Source organism: Echinops telfairi, unplaced genomic scaffold, assembly GCF_000313985.2.
Source record: "Echinops telfairi isolate 266 unplaced genomic scaffold, ASM31398v2 ScPeMD7_7468;HRSCAF=8506_0, whole genome shotgun sequence".
Classification (NCBI taxonomy): domain Eukaryota; kingdom Metazoa; phylum Chordata; class Mammalia; order Afrosoricida; family Tenrecidae; genus Echinops; species Echinops telfairi.
This window is the reverse complement of record NW_022111369.1, coordinates 297,841-307,970: the sequence shown is the minus strand read 5'-3', so window position 1 is coordinate 307,970 and position 10,130 is coordinate 297,841.

Below are 10,130 nucleotides of genomic sequence, written 5' to 3'. Positions count from 1 at the left end.
CAAACTATGATTACCTTTGAAATCGATGAACATTCTAGAACATTTATTTGTGTTAATGCTAAATCTGTTCAAACATGAACCAAGAATCAGCCTTTGAAACAGAATGTGGGAATACTGCATGGTTAAAATGAAGAAATGTGTGCTCTGGGCTTGTATTATTCACCGTTTATTTAATATATATGCTGAGCAAACAACACAACAACCTGGACTTTGTGAAGAACACCATAGTTCAAGGATTGCAGGAAGGCTCTTTAATAACAAGCCATCGGCAGACAATAGAATTGTGTAGGCTAACAGCCAAGAGAATTTGAAGCATTTACTAATCAGAGACTCAAGCATTAAAACTGGATTATATATCATTATAAAGAAATTCTCACAAATGGACCATTAAACTACATGGGGAAAAAAGGAAAAATATTTAATTTGTCAAGGAGTTTTCATTTAGCTGGGATCCATATTCAACACTCACGGAAGTAGCAGTCAATAATTCAAATGTGGCAAATATGCTGCAAAAGATCTCTTCGTAGGATTGCAGAGCAAAAACGCCACCTGGAGACCGAGGTGCTCCTGGCCCCGCCATGGTACGATCAATGTTCTCTGCGCATGTCAAAGATGGACAGAAGAGCTGAGACATTTGAAGTACGGCACTGCAAAGAATGGGGAGCATACCGTTTAGTTCCAGATGAACAAACCGACCTGCCTTCTAGGAGGTACAGCCAGAAACAAGGATGGAGCGATTTAGTCTCACTGTCATTAGACATGTTATCACTGGAAAAACAACAACATATCTTGCATAGTCAAGAAGAGGATTACTGAAGAAGAGATTACTGAATGAATTCTATTCATTTGAAAATATGAATAAAATACAGAACAATCTCTTTATAATTAAATATTTTTTTCTTGAACATTCCATTGTTTTATAAATAGTAAGTCAGCTTCCTCTCATTCTATGAATTAGTATGCACATATATTACATAGTTTTACTATTACCCATATCTTGGTTAAGTAATAAAAATATTGAGAAAAGTATAGGTTTTAAAATTAACTATAGTCTACTGATGCTCTGATGACTATTGATAGTCATCTTATTTAGAAAGTGGTATGTGTTTCCTAATGTAAATTTATACTAAGTCTATGTATCAGTATCTTTTGAGATTAGTTATTATACATATTATTATATTTTATGGAAAAAGTATAAGTTTCTGTATGTTGTCTTCTAAGGAATCTAGAGGTTGTTCAAGAGCATATTCAAAGTAACTAATTCCTTATATCTGACTATAACTTCAGCAGGATAATGAAAACATTTCTTTGAATTGTATAAATATGTATGGAAAATTTTTCCCATCCTGATTTTTTCTGAGCCAAACATATAATGAAAATATAACATTGTAACATACTTCATTAATAATAATATTTTTTCCACAAACAGTTGGATAGTCACATGGCTTTACTATATAATCTACTGTTTACCTAATGATGTAATATGAGATATCATTGTTGAGAAAATAAATTAAATACTGGGTATTGGCTAGGAAAATGAAAAGAATCTAAACTATGCACTCGATTGATTAAATCTGACACACAGATCTCTTTAAAGTGTTGAAGAACAAGGGGGTTACTTTGAGGACTAAAGTTCTGAGCCAAGCCATGATGTTTTCAGTGGCTAAATATGCATTTGAAAGTTAGACATTGAATAAAGAAGACAAAAGAGGAATTGATGCATTTGAATTATGGTGCTGACAAAGAATATTGAAAATACTATGGATTTCCAAAAAGGCGAAGCCAGTCTGAACTGGACGAGGTAGTCGGAGTGCTCCTCATAAGTGAGGGTCATGCGACTATGTCTCATATAATCAGAAATGTTAGTTATCAGGAGAGACCAGTCCCGAGAAAAAGACATCATACTTGGTGAAATAATCTATCTAACAAACAAACGAAAATCACTTCCATTGAGTCAATGCTGACTCATCGTAACCCCCTGCAGATTTCTGAAAATGTAACTGTTTAGGGGGCAGAAAGCTGTCTTTCCCTGAGCTGCTTGTGGTTTCCGACGGCTGAACATGCTGATCACAGTCCAGCGCATATCCACCACAGCTCCACGGCGCTTTGTTGGTAAGGTAGAGGGTCAGCAAATATAACTGAAAATGAAGTAAAAATTGTAGGAAGTTGTTTATAACTGGTAACATAGACATGTTTTGATTTCATAAAACATTACTGAAAAACATGAACGTCTTGTGAAACTATGTTATTTAGCTGAAGAAACAGTATGTCTTTGTGTACAGTAAAAGTAATAAGGGTATTAGAATTAATAGTTGGCAAGCAGGATTTCACTAAACACTGTAGATGGGATTCACTGTACCCAGTTCTCAGAGAACATTGAAATATGAGCAGAGAACCTTGCTTCTTGTGATGAAGAACTTTAAAATCATCTACTGGTCAATAGGTGAAGCATATAAAAGAAATGAGCAAGTTTGTGCTAAGCTAAATATGAGAAGACTTTCTTCTCAAGAATGCTTTTCTCTTTTACGGAAGAAAAATGAGAGTAGTTTCATTTGACCCCTAAGGTCAAACCACAGTCAATGGGGTGAAGGTCACTAGATATGAAAGGAATGTTATATGAGTTTTCTTTTTAAATAAAACATTTTATTGGGAGTTAATACAGGTATCTTAGTATTCCATAGTTCAATCACATCAAGCAGTATTGTACAATTGCTACCACAATCTGTTTCAAAACAATTATTTTTCTTCTTGAACCTCTTGACATCAGCTCCCTCCCCACTCTCCCCCTCAGAAACCCTTATCCTACTTGCTGTCCCTGCATGCTTATCAATCCTGGGTTCCAGAGACTAACCATCAACAACAACAAAAACATCATGTAACAAATATTCAAGAGGGTGACCCCAATGCCATAGCACATTTGAGGTAACCCCCGTATGAACAAACAAAAATATACAGAACATGTTGAAAACCAGATCAGGCCTAAGCTGAATCAGAGAGGGGATCAACTAGCAAGGTTTCAGCCTTTCAATCTGGTTTATCTTTTTGATCTGTATTCATCTCTTCGATGCACTCTATTTAGTAACTACTTTCCTCCCTAGTATGGATAAAAGAACCTCACCGGAAGTTCATTCCCCGTGTAGCTCTCACAACTGCATCTTGGACTTCCACTGTCCTCCGTAGCGTTCTGCAAACCAGATTGTCACCATTTAGGCTCAGATACTATTCCCTCCTTCAACTTCAGATTATATGATTTGCAATCCTTCTATGACTGATGGTGTGCTTCTTCCATTTAGACTTTGTCGACATCTCACTTAGATGGCTGCTTCTTTGGAAACAAGATTTTAAGACTCAAGACACTATTTTACCTGCTGGCCGGACACCATCTAATTTCTTCAGAGAATTTTGCTGAAGCACCTATTTTCTGTGTTCTCTTTCTGAGGGCAAGTATTGGGCAGGGCCATGATGTAAGAACAAATTGTTCTTAAATTGGAGCTAGGATGTAGTGTGAGCCCCAAACCCACTCCTGAATGTATGTTTATTTATTTTATCTGCCTTGGACTCTACTTCAAAACTTCCTGAATTCTACCTCAGATGCTTCTAAACTGAGAACTTAAGACTGGAAATTCATGGTGTGTGAGGAAGTGGAAGATAGCTGTACCAAGATTGTTGAACTCTTGGTAGGCGGATAATCTTGGTCTTCCTACATCGATGCCCTATATGCTGTATTAAGATGTATGTTACTACGGCAAACCTGTGACTGACGTTTGCAGTGAATATTATTGCAAATTTTCCCTGACAATCAACTCCCCTTGTTTGTGTAAATTTCATCCAGCCATGAAAGCATTTATTCGGTACAAGAGAATAATTCAGGTATTGTGATATGGATTTAGCATTCATGTCCCAAGGGCTAATCAAAGACAATATTAATGGAAGATCTTTATACACCATGGGGATTATCGATAAGACTCTATATGAGTTTTCTAACCCCACCCCCCAAAAAAAATTAAATACTAAATGAGATCTCTAGAGTGTAAATATTAAATTTTATACAATGCATAGGTAATATGTAAGTATTGAGTAAAATATCAATAATAGAGAAAGTACGTGGATAACTAAGTCATTATGTGGATAGTTGAAGTATAAAGTGTTCAAAGTTTAGACTTTGTGTCTTCATTAATTAGTTCACTATTCACTAGATACCTGTTTTTCATTTGTTATATGAAAGTGGTTCCTCTCTTTTGTCATTCTAGTTCATTTTGTTTTAAAATTTTTTCATTCCACTAGAGTAAATACTTCAGAGTTTTACCTTTTAGCCACCTTCTCTTTCTTCACTTTGTTAATGATCCTTGACTGTTTGCACCCTCATCTAGACGTGAATTAGGTATGTGGGGACATAAAGAGGAAGGGTTATCCTGAGAAAAGAATATGCGTCCTGCCTTCTGAACCACTCAGTCACTTGGCAGAACATTCTTAGAGCTGAGGGAAGCAGATCACAATCATTGAAATACATGACACAGTGGCATCAGCAATGCTAGAAATTAAATAGCAATAATAAAATTAAAGGTCTGTGCTCCTTACTATAAATGCCCTTTGACTTCAGTATTTTAGACTGGTCTCATGAAAAAGAAGATAACAGCTTACAAGTTCACAGTTCACCATGTGAGCTATCTGTGCCAGGTGTCAATGAGTGCGTTCTACATCACCGGGACCCTGCTGGGCCAGAGCAGAACTGTGCTCCATAAGGTTTTCAATGGCTGATTTATTTTGAAGTGAATCATCAGATACTTCTTTTAAGGTACCTCTCTGTGAACTTGAACCTCCTAAAACATTTAGTTAGCATGTGAACACCCTGAATCCATCACCCAGGTATTCCTGTTTAATAATAACAAACTACATGTGATTTTTACATAGCTATGATATTGTCCTTATTTAAGTTTAATTCCAAATAATATCAGGATAGGACACCTGATGGTACGGTGATTAAAGCGCTGAACTACCTAAAAGGTTAGCTGTTCAAACCCACCAGCCTCTCCATGGGAGAGACATGGCAGTCTGCTTACACAAAGATTTCAGCTTTCAAAACCCACTGAACAATCCCACTCTCTCCTTTCGGGTTGCTATGAGTCGGTATCCAGGTGATGGTAGCAGAGATTTTGTAAACCATCATCGGAGATATTTTGATAGCTATTTCTGCTATTGTGCCTTTGTTGTTGTTGTTGTTATTTTAAATAATTATAAAATGTAACATTAAAGCTAGATTTTCCACCATGACATATCTAAATATATAATACAAAACACGGTGTATTATATATAAACTTCAGGATGTCAGAAAAGTGTAAACAATCTTCACATGGTCGTAATCAAGTGGGAAACACTCACAGTATTATATCTCGCATATTCGCAATGGTTGATACAATAAAATGAATAACAAACCTACCAAAGCTTTAAATGAATTTATACTTTAAATAAAATGGGAATATATGTTAAATAGATGGGAAAATGGAGAGTGTTACGATAGCTAACATTGCCAATGATAATAGTGCAATTAAAAGTGATTAATATATTATTATTTTTGTTATTATTACTTTAAGTTGTGTCCAAGTTTTATTTTCTTCTGAGGCACCAAGCAATCCTTGAGGACAAGGGACTTACAATTTTAACAAATATAAATATGGTTTTTACCCTAAAACACATTATAGAAGTACCCAGACAAACTCATGGTCATGGAGTTTATAGAATTGTGTAAATGTCACACCAATAGATACCACAAACCATATTAGGGTATCGAGTCTAAATTACTGTACCTTAAATGCTAGAACTCGTCTCAGTGATTAGATCCCACTCATGGCTCCAATTCAGAGATTTTGTTTTACTTTAAATTAAGTAAAAATAACAGAAAGATTACTCTTTAATGTTGTAATGATAACTATTAGTTTGGTTTCAGAACTTTGGTTGCAGAAACAGACAACCTAGAGTGTTAATTTAAGGGTGGTAAGTAAAACAGAGATGGTATATGTATATTTTTGACCACTGGATGGAAGAGTAGAAGCTTTCTTTAATAAATAAAGAACTCCTCCTGTCTTTCGTTTTGGTCATTCTTTACCCAATTTCCTTCACTTTGTTTTCTGAAAAAAGAAAAACTATTTCTGAGAAGTAAGAGGGCAATAACCAGCACAGTGAGCCAGACCTTAGTCAAGAACACCAAACCAAGCTCACGGCCTGCCGTCAAAAGCAGTCCAAGGTGTCGTCCCGGTTCCTGAGTCAATAATTAGTACATAACTATTTAGTAAAGACAAAGAACAAATAAAGATGTAAATAAAATATCTTTTTGATCGTAGATCAATGCTGTTTTAATCCCGTGTCACATCAAAATGTCTAAAATTTACCAAAGTAAAACTACAGCAGTCCGAAACTTGCAACAGCAGTCTCTTCTGCAAATCATTTCTGACATAAGTTGAATAACTCGTTTTATCCTTATTTGCATTATTATTGTATTTTATGATCAGTATCTTTATAAGTAATACCACTCACCATTTGCCAGTGTGCACTTGAGCGAATTCTGTATTGTAATGCAGGAAGTATTACAGATTACTAACAGTATGATGCACAAAACAACAACAGAAATCAACCGGCCAAAGTGCAATTTGAGTGTCTGTACTGAAATACTGATTGGCATGTGAGTTCAAGCCTGTGCTTCTAGAGAAAATTCTAACTGGAATCACTCATTTGCAAGTCATCAGCACAGTTTTGAATGATTACATTCCACAATTGCAAACAGTGTAAAGGACAGAAGGCTCAAGATAAGGTCTAATAAACTGATAAAGAAGATGGGAAGTTGGATGATTTTCTGTAAAAGAAATCTCAAAATGAGTGCTAACATTGGCCAATATGTATTTTGGTGTCTCATACTTTAGACTTGTTTCTGGGGATAGTTGGCTTGCCCTGAGATACCGAACATATACCAGTCTTCACTCAGCTCATCCATTAAAACATCAGGATATTTTAATGTAGTGCTAGCTAGCTTGAGATAGAGAAAGAACACGGTGGCTTTATTTAAAATACTTTGTGCTGCACTAAATGTTTAGGTCAAGTTTTACTTCACCTGGTATCTTTTGAATCCAAAAATATACTTGAACAATGCAAATTACATGAACTTGGAATTTTACCCAAATATCATTTCACTGTTATTAGGAACTGAATAACACACGGTTTCAATTTGTAATTTTTTTTAATCATTTTATTAGGGGCTCATACAACTCTTATCACAATCCATATATACATCAATTGTGTAAAGCGCATTTGTACATTCATTGCTCTCATCATTCTCAAAACATTTCCTCTCCACTGAAGCCCCCGGCATTAGGTCCTCATTTTCCCCTCCCTCCCCGCTCCCTCCTCCCTCATGAGCCCTTGATAGTTTATAAATTGGTATTTTGTCATATCTTGCCCTGTCTGACGTCTACCTTCACCCACTTTTCGGTTGTCCGTCCCCCAGGGAGGAGGTCACATATAGTACCTTGTAATCGGTTCCCTCTTTCCTACCCACTCTCCCTCTACCCTCCCTGTTTCGCCACTCACACCACTGGTCCTGTAGGAATCATCCGCCCTGGATTCCCTGTATTTCCAGTTCCTATCTGTACCAGTGTACATCCTCTGGTCTAGCCAGACTTGCAAGGTAGAATTCGTGTCATGATAGTGGGAGCGGGGAGGAAACATTTAGGAACTAGAGGAACGTTGTATTTTTCATCGTTGTTACATCGCACCCTCACTGGCTCATTTCCTCCCTGAGGCCCTTCTGCAAGGGGATCTCCAGTGGCCTACTAATGGGCTTTGGGTCTCCACTCCGCACTCCCCCCATCATTCACTATGGTAAGATTTTTTGTTCTTAAAACAAGGACCAGAAATAAGTCTTACTGTAGAATACTGTAAAATAAATAGAAGCACTGGTAGCTTAATGGGTTATATATTTGACTGCTAACCACAGTTATTCAAGCCCACCAGGACCCATGCAGATGTTTCACTCTGCCGTATAAGGTTGCAAAGACTTGTAATCAACTGACTAATAATGAGTTTGGTGCAATAAATAGAGATTCAAATGCTCTGAAAACCAACATTGGGTCTGAGTTCAAACTTCTTTGGCTTTATCAAAAGCAAACAGAGTCCAGTCTTGTTATATGATAGTTCCCCACGTGTGCACAAAATCTCTTAAAAGAAAAGCTAGTATGTTTCTTATAAAGAAGCTGGGCGTCAACCTCACCTCTGAAACGTTTAGCATGAATTATCCATTGAATTCTCGATTGACACTGTGACTGCAGTAAATGCCTCTAGGCTGAGACGTATGAACAACTGTGAGGAAGACGCAGGATCGTGCCGTGTTTCCTTCCATTGAGAACAGGGTCTCGGAAGGTCATAATCGACCTGACCTCCCCTAACAACAGCAGCATACGTTGACTTCTATATATTCAAATGCATTGTAAAATGCTTACTGCATAATTTGAAGAAGAAAAATTTAGATCTTCAAAAGATTTATAAAAACTGCTGCGAAATCTTACATTTTCCTAAATTGCGAAATCTTACAATTTCTCTAAATTGCCATCACATCTATATTTATGCATCTTTTCAATTTTCTTCTGTATTTCCCACTATTTTCAAGTTGTGTTCTGGTTTTTGCAGTATCCAACTTGTTGTCTCTGTATGTATTATACAGCCTCCCATACTAAAAAGAAAAATCTGCTACCATCTAATTACTTTTCTAACTCAGAAGGATCCTCTATGGCAGAGAAAAGCTGTCCTTCTGGATTTCCAAACATTTAAATATTTTAAAGGCTGAAGGGGTTACTGGAGGTTTTGAACCACTAACCTTATGATTGACACCCCAATAAGTAACCAAATAGGTACCGTGAGTCCATTAACAGCTTTTCTTGGAAGTCCCTTAATACTTAATTATTTTTCAAATATGTTACACGTTTTCCATCTTATTTTGTAATTTGTGGGTCTGAATTCTTCTCATATTTAAAGTGAGAATGATAAACTAGGAATTAATATAATTTAATAGCTGAAAATATAGTGGAACACTATATCTAAGAAACTAGAGCTGATATGATCTATCCAATGAAATTTTCTGAATCAGTGCCCAAATAACCCAAGAATCAAGTCTAATAACCAAGTCACTAAATTAAAAAAAAAAAAAAGTTTGGTCTGTGTAATCAATGCCAATCTCAATGACAAATTCAGTGTATGTTATTCACAGAGAACTATTTACAGGAAAATCCAAATATAAAGGAAGTTCTGAAAGAAAAAGAGATGTGGACTATTTAGAGAAGAAATTTGATCCAACTTTTAGAAGCAATCCTTTACTGACTGAAAAGATAGTGGAGCTGGAGTTATTTGATATATAATGGAAACAGATTTAGAAAAAAACGTTACAATTTTTCAAGGAAATGCTTTCTCTTTCTATTTTATAAACTAGTGAGGGTTCTATAGGACCTGAAGGGTACATTCTGGCAACGCATGTCTGCATTCAACTAAGGGAGAGAGCATCCTGAATTCTGCAATGTTGGACAGAGGACACATATGATATCTACGTGAATGCATCAAATCAGACAGTCCTAATGTCAAACGTTACTTAATCAGAGATTGAAAAAATCCCTACCCGCTCTGATTATTGTAAGTCTGCTGGTAAATACAAAAAAGAACAAGAATTTAGTTGAAGAAAGGGAAGAGAAAGATTTGCCATAAGCAACTGACCTAAAACTATTCAATATTAATCATAACGATATGTCTCTGGCAATAATTTCTGTTGTAGTGCAAAGAACAGGAGACTGCATTGAAAAAACTAATAACCCAGGAGAAATTATTTCAGAGTTTTTTTACTGAAAATGGTGTTTCATTCATATGACTCGATAATGTGATTTGCTGAAAAAGGCGCATGCAAACTTAGGTGGCAATAATTGAACCAAGGCAAATTACAGGCAATAATGGTTCACTGTACAATAGTCTGTTCAAAATTAGTTTAAAACATTTGAACAACTTGCACTTTAGGCTTAAAAATTTCTAACCTATATTTAGAAATGAAAGGATTAGGGAGTGTGCACAAAATCAAACTGTTCGTTTTGGGATTATAGGCCTGT